Raw genomic sequence first — 11,971 nt, 5'->3', positions numbered from 1 at the left:
TTTTTTTCTCTTGGATGTTGGCTCCTGGCAGAAAGCCTGGGCCCTCCTGGCCCGACTTCACGTGGGCCTCGGTGTTTTTCCTCTCAGGTGACCCCAGGTGATCTTTGTCCTTGGAGAACCCTGGTGACTGATGTTTCTGTGTGCGTATCTGGTTCTGTTTTCGCTCCCGCTGCTTTCTTGCATGAGCTGCAGGCACCCAGGGGTTGGCTCACAAGGCGGAGGTAGTCAGGAGCACTGCCCCAAACTGCAGACTTGGAGGTGGTGGGGCCCCGGGGGAACAGGGTGCTTTAGGGCGGGGTGCTCCTCTCCCCTCCCAGCTGTCTCTGATAAGTCAGTCAGCAAGGGGAAGGGTGGGGCCACGCAGTGCCTCCAACTCAGATGTTCCCAGTTTCACCTAATGTTAGTCATATGTTTCAGAAGTAGCAACCTAGGTGAGGAGGCCCACAGGTTCTGGGGGACAGTTTGGCTCAGGCCCCCCTCCTTGGAGCAGGACTCAGAGTACATGTGTGCCCATGGCAGCAAGAGAGATAGAGGAATCAAAGGGGAAAAGGCCTCTCCTTGGCCCTTGAATGAAGCCTCAGAAAGTGAATCATTTAACCCTGGCTGGATAGTTCAATTAGTTAGAGCATCATCCTGATACATCAAGGTTGCAGGTTTGATACCTGGTTAGGGCACATATAAGAAGCAGCAAATAAATGCACAACTAAGTGGAACAACAAATTGATGCTTCTCTCTCTCTCCTTCTCTCTAAAATCAATTTATAAATTTTTTTGAGAGAGCCTGACCTGTAGTCATGCAGCGGGTCAAGTGTCAACCTGGAATGCTGAGGTTGCCAAACCCAGCATTTAAAACCCAGGTTCGAAACCCTGGGCTTGCCTGGTCAAGGTACATAAGGGAAGCAACTACTACAAGTTTATGCTTCCTGCTCCTCCCACCACCCCCCTCCTCTCACCATAAATAAATAAATTATGAGAGAGAGAGAGGAGAGAAGAGAGAGACAGGATGGGAAAGAGATGAGAAGCATCAACTTGTGGCACTTTAGTTATTCATAGATTGCTTCTCATACATGCCTTGATGGGGGGGGGGGCTCCAGCTGAGCAAGTGACCCCTTGCTCAAGCCAGAGACCATGGGGTCATGTCTGTGGTCCCACGCTCAAGCCAGATGAGCCTGTGCTCAAACCAGCAACCTCAGGGTTTTGAACCTGGGACCTCAGTGTTCTAGGCCAATGCTCTATCCACTGTGCCACCACTGGTTAGGCTTAGTAATTTTTTTTAAAGATTTTATTTATTGATTTTAGAGAGGAGAGAGAGAGAGAGAATTGGGGACAGGCGGGAAGCATCAACTCAGTCATTTCTCTCATGTGCCTTGACCAGGCAAGCCTGGGGTTTTGAACCAGCAACCTCAGCATTCTAGGTCAGTGCTTTATCCACTGTGCCACCATAGGTCAGGTCAGGCAATTTTTTTTAATTAAAAATAAAAGCTTGAAATGATGAAACTCACTTCTAGAACTAAAGTCCCCTCTGTTTTAAGTTGTGGGTCTTTGACATTTTCTGCTAATCTCCCTTGTGTTGTCTTTCCCCTTCTACCCGCCCCCCAGCACGGGATCAGAGGAAGCACCCTGCCACCACCCTGGAGTCCCTATGGCTAACCCTCCTGTTCCAAAACGCACACCTTGCCCCCCCTCCACTAATTCATTGTCACCGACAGACTAGTTGCGCACACTGGGGTGTAGGTAACATCCCCCCACATTGACCAATAAATGAGGAATTTAGCTTATTCTGTTCACTTCTCTACCTGGGGTCTGCCTGGGGGTGGGGATGGGGATGGGGATGGGGATGAGGTGGGTGGGCTTGGTCAGCTGCTTCACTTAGCTGGCCGAGGTCACCTCTTGCAACTACCCACTTATAACTTTAACTCAGCTCAGATTTCCCAGGACTCAGCTGAGCAGCCATCTCCTTCCTTCCGGAACCACCCCAAGCTTTCCCCACAATCCCTGTTTCTGTTGGTCTAAATCTGCACCGTAAGATGTAGCTGCTAGCCACGCACGCCTATTGAGTACTCAAAATGTGACTAGTCTGAGCAATATGTGCTCTAAGTGTAAACTACACACTGGGCCTCATTCTTAGTATCAAAAGAGAAAAGATTTCTTTAATAATTCTTTTATATTGCCCTGGCCGGGTAGCTCAGTTGGTTAGAGCATCATCCCAATATGCCAACATTGAAGGTTCAATCCCTGGTCAGGACACACAACCTCTGGGTATCAGGATGATGCTCTACTATCCGACAATAATTTATTATTACTTTATAAACGTGGCTATTTAGAATAACCTGAACCACATTGTATTTATACAATGCTATCCTCAATCTTGTCCCTGCACCTCACTCTGAAGACCCACAAATACCAGCTGTAATGTGTTCGTTGTACCTATATGACACCTGTTCTTGAGCATTTGCACATTAGCAAGGACAGCTGGGAGGAGGGCTTCTGCTCCAGTGGGCGAAGCCAGGTGACTGAGACTGGCATTCTGTCCTCCACAGCTTCAGCTCTTTGAGCCAGCTTTGTCACAAAGGCTATATTAATGGTAGAAATTGAGAGCTGCAAAAAGGCACACTTTTTTTTTAAGTGAGAGGAGGGGAGATAGTGAGACAGACTCCCATGGGCTTCCAACTGGGATCCACTTGGCAACCCCAGAATGAGGCTGAGGCTTGAGCCAATCAAGCCACTGGCTGTGAGGGGAATAGAGACAGATGGGGGAGAGAAGCAGATGGTCTCATGTGTGTCCTGAACAGGGATCGAACCTGTGATGTCTGCACGCAGGCCAATGCTCTATCCACAGAGCTAACAGGCCAAGGCCTAAGAAGGCACACTTTTGATCCAAAAGAATTAGATTTTCCACTTACCACAATTAAAACTAAATCAAATAATTTTTAATTGTTTTTAATTTTATTGATTTTTAGAGAGAGAAAAGGATAGAACAGGAGCCAGGAACACTTGTTCCTGTACATGCCCTGACAGGAGGTCAGGGCCAGCAACCACAGCACTTCGGGATGATGCTCTAACCAAGTGAGTTATCTGGCCAGGGTTTTGTTTTGTTTTGTTTTTAATCAAATTTTAAAAGAACTAAGTTTCCTGCTTTAAAAAACTGAAGTAAAATAAAATGAATTATGAGATAGTTTGCAAAGATGAAATAGGTTGGTGCACAGGTGGTCAGCTCCCTTTCTCAGGAGACTGGGATGCTAGAGTGGGAAGGTGGTGGAACCAGAGAACTTGTCTCCGGTCTTCAAATCATGGCAATGTTCTCTGCTTTGCGTCTGTGGATCCCCGGGGTCCTTTGGCAGATGTCCTGGACAAATAGAGGAGCCAGAAAAAGGGGCATTGGAGTCAGAAAAACACTGCCTGCTTTTTGTTGTTTTGTTTGTTTGTTCATTTCCAGCCAGCAGGCTAAGAATGGTTTTACATTTTCACAGGGTTAAATAAATCAAAAGAAGAATATTTCATGACATAAAAATTATATGGGATTCAGATTTCAGTTTTAAGTAATTTTATTGGGATAGGCCACGTTCATTCCTTTACATATTGCCTGTGGCTGCATCTGTGTTACAAAAAGCAGAGACAAGTAGTGAGTAGTGTCAGAGACCCTACGGCCTGCAAAGCATGAAATATTTCTTCCATGGCCCTTGGCAGAAACACTGCCGACCCATCCTAGGGCGTCGGCCCACCGGGGCTGCTGGCTGCATCTTACCCCCGCGCACCGACGAGTAAGCCCGCGCTGACCCAGGCTTGGTGACCGCTCCCTGTGGGGTTTGGCAGAAAGTTCCCGGCCTCCGGCGCTCGTTGTGACCACTAGGTGGGAAACGCAAATACCCGACAGGAGCCCGGCTGGTTTCCAACCGCCCACCCCTCAGAAGCGGGCCCCGCGCCCCGAGTTAAGGAGGCGGGCAGACCCTGGGGAATGATGGGAGGAGCCACCGGCAAGGGCTTACTCTTTAGGCTTAAAGAGTCCTCCGCGCCTTGAGATCCAGAAAGGCGCCTACGCACTTCGGGACTGCTGCCTCCACGCTCCCGCTAAAACGACAAGAAAACTGAAGGGGCGGGGTCAAAGTATCGGGAGTTCTCCTCTTTGACCTCTAGGGGGCAAATGCAGGGAGCAATTATTTTTTTTTATTTGAAGTATAATTCACATACCATAAAATTCACTCTTTTAAAAGATAAAGTTGAGGCCTGTCAGGTAACTCAGTTGATTAAGAGCATCGTGGGATACACCAGGGTTGCAGTTTTGAGTCCCAGTCAGGGCATATGCAAGAATCAACCAACGAATGCATAAATAAGTGTGAAAGCAAATTGATGTTCTCTCAAAAAAAAAAAAAAAAAGAAATTGATGTTCTCTCCCCCCCAAAGTCAATTAATAATAATTAAAAATTTTTCAAGTGTAAAGTTGAGTTTGAATTCATAAATTTGTGCAACACTGGTCACTACCCATTAGTGGTCACTCTCCATTTCTCCTCACCTCACAAGCCTCTAATCACATCAATCTACATTGTGTCTCTATGGATTTATCTATTCTGGATATTTCAAAAACAAAAATTTTAAGATTTTATTTATTTATTTTAGAGAGGAAGGAGAGAGAGAGAAGGAGAGAAGGGGGGAGGAGCAGGAAGCTTCAACTCCCACAAGCGCCTGACCAGGCAAGCTGCGGGTGTTGAACCCGAGACCTCAGTGTTCCAGGTCGAGACTTTATCCACTGCGCCACCACAGGTCATTGAATATTTCATATGAATGGAATCATACAATATGTGAACATTTGTGTTATGGTGACTCATTTACCACAACATTTTTGAGGTTCATTCCAGTTGCGGTCAGCATCAGTACTTCATTCCTTTTTATGACCAAATAATATTCTATTTGATGTACATACCACATTTATCAGCTGATGGAATTTGGGCTATTTCCCATTTTTGGCTATTTGAATAATACTGCTGTACACCTTGATGTACGAGTTGTTGTTGAACATATATTTTCAATTCTCTTGGGAGTATAGCTAGGAATGGAATTGCTGGGTCTTACAGAAATTTTTTTAACTGCATGAGAAACTGTTTTCCACGGTGGCTGCATCATTTTACATTCCCACCAGCAATGTATGAGAGTTCCCATTTTTCTTCCTCCTCACTAACACTTGTTATTATTTGTCTTTTGACTATAGCAATCCTAGGGGGTGTGATGTGACATCTCATTGTGATTTTGATTTGCATTTCCCTGATGGCTAGTGATGTTGAACATCTTTTCATGTGTTTACTGGCCATTTGTATATTTTCATTGGAGAAGTGTCTATTCAAATTCTTTTCTTGGTCTGACCTGTGGTGGTGCAATGGATAAAGTGTGGACCTGAAATGATGAGATCTCCAGTTCGAAACTCTGGGCTTGCCTGGTCAAGGCATATCTGGGAGTTGATGCTTCCTGCTCCTTCCCCCTTCTCTCTCACTCTTTTTCTCCCTCTCTTTCTCTCCTCTCTAAAATGAATAAATAAAATGTAAAAGAAAATAAAAGAGAGAGAAAGATTAGCCCAGGCAGTTGCACAGTGGACTGGCATGTGGAGGACCCAGGCTCAGAACCCTGAGGTTACAGGCTTAAGTGCAGGCGCACCAGCCTGAGTGAGGCGTCGCTGGCTTGAGCTTGAGATCATAGATATGACCCCATGGTTGCTGGCTTGAGCCAAAAGGTCGCTGGCTTGAAGTCCAAGGTCACTGGCTTGAACCCAAGGTCACTGGCTTGAGCAAGGTGTCACTGGCTCTGCTGTAATCCCCTGGTCCAGGTACATATAAGAAAGCAATCAATGAACAACTAAGGTGCCACAATGAAGAATTAATGCTTCTCATCTCTCTCCCTTTCTGTCTGTCCCTATCTGTTCCTTTCTCTGACTCTCCCTCTGTCTCTGTCAAAAAAACACATTCTTTTCTTGTTTTTTTTTAATTAGGTTATTTGTTTTTTTACTGTTTAGTTGTCAACTTTTTTTTTTTAGATTTTATTTATTCATTTTAGAGAGAGGAGACAGGGAGAGACAGAGAAAGGGGGAGGAACAGCAGAAAGCATCAACTTCCATAAGTGCCTTGCCCAGGCAAGCCCAGGGTTTTGAACCGGTGCCTCAGAGTTCCAGGTCGATGCTTTACCCATTGTGCCACCACAGGTCAGGCTTTACTGTTTAGTTGTGAGAGTGTTGTTTTTTTTTCTTTTTAATGTACTCTGGATTCAAGTTCCCTATCACATATATAGTTTGCAAACATTTTCTCTCATTCTTTGGGTTTTTCACTTCCTTGATAGTGTTCTTTGAAAGATAAAGGTTTTAAATTTCAATGAAGTATCGTTTATCTATTTTTTTATACAGGGAGAATATTACAAGAGTTAGTTTTTCCATAGGGACAAAAAAAGATACATTACATTTCATTGGAGTGTAATTGTTAGTAGTATTGGTATTATTATTCAAAACTATTTTATGGGATATTGTATATTAACACATATATTAGAAGTTACTGTTTCCAGAGCAAAAGAAAAAAGATAAATATAAAATAAAATTTACTAAGTAAAAATTTTCTATTTCACTGAAAAAGCATAAAGCAGTGAATAATCTGACAGCAATGAGATCTGCGGGTGCCCAGCTCCTTGGAGGAAGGGTTGACTCCAGGTCTGGGCAGGAAACACTCAGGATGAGCCTTCAGGCATCTTGGGCCAGAAAGCAAAAATATCAAAGAAGGCAGCAACAGCAAAAGGACACAGAGTTCTCACTGCCTAAAATAGGGTAATAAGAATGTCAAAAAGATTAATTAATGCACTTGAAACATTGAATATACAGCATGTAGCCATTCGGAGTGATACTAAAGGGAGCGTGAGATTAAAGGGAGAGAAACACCTTGAATAGAGCACCAATGTCTTATTCTGAAAACTAACTGTTAAAAAGGAAAGAATTAAGCATTTCACACTGTGTGGTTTGTATTTCAGGGTTACCAAATTGTCCTAGTTGATGAAGGAAGTTTTTTTTATTATTATTGTTTTTCTTAAATGAGAAGATGGGAGGCAGAGAGACAGAACCCCACACATGCCCTGGGATCTACCCAGCAAAGCACCCTATGGGGTGATGTTCTGCCCATCTAGGGCCTTGCTCCGTTGCTTGGCAACTGAGCTGTTTTAGGGCCTGAAGCAAGGCCATAGAGCCATCCTCAGCACCCAGGGCCAACTTACTCCAACCAAACCATAGCTGTGGGGGGTCGGGGGTGGGAAGAGAGAGATAAAGAGAAGGGAGAGGGGGAAGGGTGGAAAAGCAGATGGTCACCTCTCTTGTGTGCCCTGACTGGGAATTGAACACTGAGCAAACCTGCTAGGGCCAGAAGTTCTTTACAAAAGACTTTTAGTTAATAAATGAGAGGAAATATAGAAATGAAAAATCACCATTTTTGAGGTCGCCAGTTCGAAACCCTGGGCTTGCCTGGTCAAGGCACATATTATAGGGGCTGATGCTTCCTACTCCTCTCCCTTTTCTCTTTCTCCTCTCCCTCGCTCTCTGTATCTCCTCTCTAAAATGAATAAATAAATTAAAAATAGGAAAGAAAAATCACCATTGTTGCAACTCATAATGAAATAATTGAGTCAGGCAATTATCATCAATGAATAAAATGATTGATGGGGAATTTTACAATGGAGGGATCAGGTTGTCACTGGCCTTAATCCCCTATTCTATCTTAAAGTCACTAATGTGGGACCACCAGACTTTGTATATCTCCTGGAGAGATGCAGTGTGTAGCACACCACACCTATAAAACTGTCTTCCCTGAAAGAGGAGCCAGAATACCATCAAGCCTACAAGGCCAATATCCATTTATAGAGGAACATATTCAAGAACACCAGAGAAATCAAACAGATTCAGAATATGGGGAAATTTCTCCATTCTCTTTTTTTATTTTACAATTTTTATTTATTCATTTTAGAAAGAGAGGGAAAGAGAAAGAGAAAGAAGTGGGGGAGGAGCAGGAAGTATCAACATCAACTCCCATATGTGCCTTGGCCAGGCAAGCCCAGGCTCTCGAACTGGCAACCTCAGTGTTCCAGATCGACGCTTTATCCACTGCACCACCACAGGTCAGGCCTCCATTCTCTTCAATAACTGAATGACAGGCCCTGGCTTGTATAGCTCAGTTGGTGAGAGCATCATCCTGATACACCAAAGATGCAGGTTTGATCCCTGGTCAGGATACATACAAGAATCAACCAATGAATGTATAAATAAGTGGAACAACAAACCATTATTTCTCTCTCTCACTCTAATATCAATAAAAAAATAAAATAAAATCTGCTTCTTGTCCTGGGTCAGATCCATTTCTATTAAAATAATTTCTGTAGTGATAGAAGACAATTTGACTTTGGGTGATTGGTATACAACATAATCAAATGTCAAAATGACTTGGAGATATTTTATTTGAATCTATGTACCCTAATTAATCGATGTCACCCTGTTAAAATTGTCTAGATAAAAAATAAATAAAAATAAAGATAGATATACAATCTGAAAAAATTAATAATAATTTCTGTAGACCCTGGCCATTTGGTTCAGTGGTAGAGCATCAGCCCAGAATGTGGAATTTCCAGGTTCGAATCTCGGCCAGGGCACACAGGAGAAGCGCCCATCTGCTTTTCCACCCTTCCCCCTCTCCTTTCTCTCTGTCTCTCTCTTCCCCTCCCACAGCCAAGGCTCCATTGGAGCAAAGTTGGCCCGGGCGCTGAGGATGGCTCCATGGCCTCTGCCTCAGGTGCTAGAATGACTCCAGTTGCAACAGAGCAATGCCCCAGATGGGCAAAGCATCTCCCCCTAGTGGGTTTGCCAGGTGGATCCCACTTGGGCGCATGCAGGAGTCTGTCTCTCTACCTCTCTGCTTCTCACTTCAGAAAAACTAATAATAATAATAATAATTTCTATTAAAAAAAAAAAAAAAGCTCAATGCACCAGACCAGTCAGTGGTACAGTGGATAGAGCATTGGCCTGGGACTCTGAGGGCCCAGGTTTAAAACCCCAAGGTGACCAGCTTGAGCATGGGTTCATTCAGCTTGAGTGCAGGGTCACCAGATTGAGCGTGGGTTGCTGTCTTGAGCGTGGGATCATAGACATGACCCCATGGTTGCTGGCTTGAAGCCCAAGGTTGCTGGCTTGAAGCCCAAGGTATCTGGCTTGAGCAAGGGGTCACTGGCTTAGCTGCAGCCCCCTGGTCAAGGCATATATGAGAAGGCAATGAACAACTAAGGTGCTGCAACCATGAGTTGATGCTTCTCATCTCTCTCTCTCTAAAATAAAATAAAATAAAATTTAAAAAGTTCAATAATACATAAGGGGATGCTCTCAATTAGATCCTCAAGAGATATAACAGCCAAATGTGGTGTATGAACCTTGTTCCTGATTAAAAAAAAAAAACCAGAAAAACAATAAAATGACATTTCAGAGACAATCAGGGAAATTCAATTTCAGATTAAGTATTAGATGATATTAAGAAGTTATTGAAACTGACTGGGTGGTAGCACAATGGATAGAGCATCGGACTGGGACATGGAGGACCCAGTTCAAGACCCCAAGGTCGCCAGCTTGAGCGCAGGCTCATCTGATTTGAACAAGGCTCACCAGGTTGAGCCCAGGGTAGCTGGCTCAAGCAAGGGGTCACTCAGTCTGCTGTAGCCCCCCCAGTCAAGGTACATATGAGAAAGCAATCAATGAACAACTAAGGTGCCTCAATGAAGAATTGATGCTTCTCATCTCTCTCCCTTCCTGTCTCTCTGTCCCTCTCTCTGTCTCTGTCATAATAGGAGAGGTGCCCATCTGCTTCTCCATCCTTCCCCCCTCTTCTTTCTCTCTCTCTTCCCTTCCTGCAGCCAAGGTTCCATTGGAGCAAAGTTGGCCCGGGTGCTAAGGAAGGCTCTGTAGACTCTGCCTCAAGCGCTAGAATGGCTCCAGGTGGGCATGCCGGGTGGATCCTGGCTGGGTGCATATGGGAGTCTGTCTCTCTGCCTCCCTGCTTCTCACTTCAGAAAAATACAAAAAAAAAAAAAAAAAAGAATAGAGTGGGCCGCATCCAGGGTAACAAAGTCAATGGAGGTGGACCAGACCTGCCGTGGAAAGGAGTTGGGACTTGATCCAGAGGGCAGTGGGAACCACAATCACAGATGTGTTTAGAGTGGGAGGCTCAGAGTCAGCCTGTGTCTCGGCTGGGAGTGGATGAGTTTTGTATGTGTGTATATACATGTAGGGGCGTACCTGTGTTTGTACCGGGGTGTGCTTGTATGTTCCTCCTTGTCATGAGGATAAAAATAGCTTTGGACTCTTGCCAGGTAGCTTAGTTGGTTTGAGCATCGACCCCATACTCCAAGCTTGCAGGTTTGATTCCCGGTCGGGGAACATGCAAGAATCAACCAAAGAATGCAGAACCAAAGATAAGTGGAACAACAAATCAATGTCTCTCTCTCTCTCAAATCAAGTTAAAAAAAAGCTTTGTACCTGAGATGAAATGCCCAGGATGACCTCAAATGCAGGCCTAGTGGGGTGGGAGAGTTTCGTGCCCCAAATGAGGGTCGCATCAGAGACTCCAAGGAGTTGGTGCTTAGCAGGAAACTGGGATGAGATGGACCCCCTCAGCCTGAAGGCAGGAAGGCTCTGAGGGGGAAGCGCACCTGAACCATCCACTAGGGGGCTTCAGAGTAGAAATAATAAGTGAACCTTAGAAAAGTGTCAAGGTGCCTAAGCATAGACTTTCAAAACATTTCTGATAAAATTTCACCAAAGAATATATATAACTTAAAATTTTAAATTAATTAATTAAAAATTTTTAGTGAGAGAAGGGGAGGCAGAGACAGACCCACATGCGCCCCGACGGGGATCCATCCAGCAAGCCTACTAGCAGGTGATGCTCTGTCCATCTGGGATGTTGCTCCTTGCAACCAGAGCAATTTTTTAGCACCTGAGGCGGAGACCATGGAGCCATCCTCAGTGCCCAGAGTCAACTCGTTCCAGTTGAGCCATGACTGCAGGAGGGGAGGAGAAGGAAAAAAGAGAGAGAGAAGCGAGAGGTAAAGGGGTGGAGAAGCAGATGGGTGCTTCTCCTGTGTGCCCTGAATTAAACCCAGGACATCCACATGCAAGGCCCATGCTCTACCACTGAGCCAACTGGCTAGGGCCTATTAATTGATTTGAGAGAGAGAGAGAGAGAGAGAGAGAGAGAGAGAGAGGAACACTGATCTGTTCCTTTATGTGCCCTGTCCAGAAATTGTACTGGCAACTTCTGCATTTTGGGACAATGCCCCAACCAGTTGAGCTATCTGGCCAGGGCAGGACATATATAACTTTTAAATTGAAGTCTGAAAGAGGAAGAAGGGAGCTTTTGTGTTTCTGATCTGGAACCAACATAGAAATGGAAAGCAGAGAGTGGGTCTCAGGAGCTCTTCCCAAAGAGCAGAGGGGAGTCTGGGTGGAGTTCCTCTGGCCTCCCACTTCTGTTCCCATCAACCGCCTGGGGCAGAAGGGCAGAGCAGGATGCCATGCTTCCATGGTACTCGGTGCTCCTGGTCAAATGGTCCTTCACCCTGCTGCCCACGGAGGCAGGGAAATGAATGGCCAGAGTCTCAGGCAGGTCAGGAGGAGAAGCAGGCTCTGCTGGGAGCAGAGGATCAACAAGTAGCAGAGAGAGGGTTCGCAGGTTTCCTAAATGTCAAGAAAGGAGCGAGGGGTCAGTGCAGACTCTTTCCCAAGAACGAGCTGGCACCAAGGCCCTGACTATGCACTCCTGAAGCACTCCCCTGGGTGGGCCTCACTGGAGAGAGGCACCAGAGAGACAGGGTTTCCCAAACTCTTGAAGTGGTCACAGTGGCAGGAGTGGTATGCTATCAGCTGACCAGGGCTTCCGGGACCTATTTCTGCCAGTCCCATTGACACTGGACATGTGGTTTTC

The sequence above is a fragment of the Saccopteryx leptura genome, chromosome 2 (genome assembly GCF_036850995.1).
Source record: "Saccopteryx leptura isolate mSacLep1 chromosome 2, mSacLep1_pri_phased_curated, whole genome shotgun sequence".
Taxonomy (NCBI): Eukaryota; Metazoa; Chordata; class Mammalia; order Chiroptera; family Emballonuridae; genus Saccopteryx; species Saccopteryx leptura.
Note: the sequence above shows the minus strand (reverse complement) of the source record.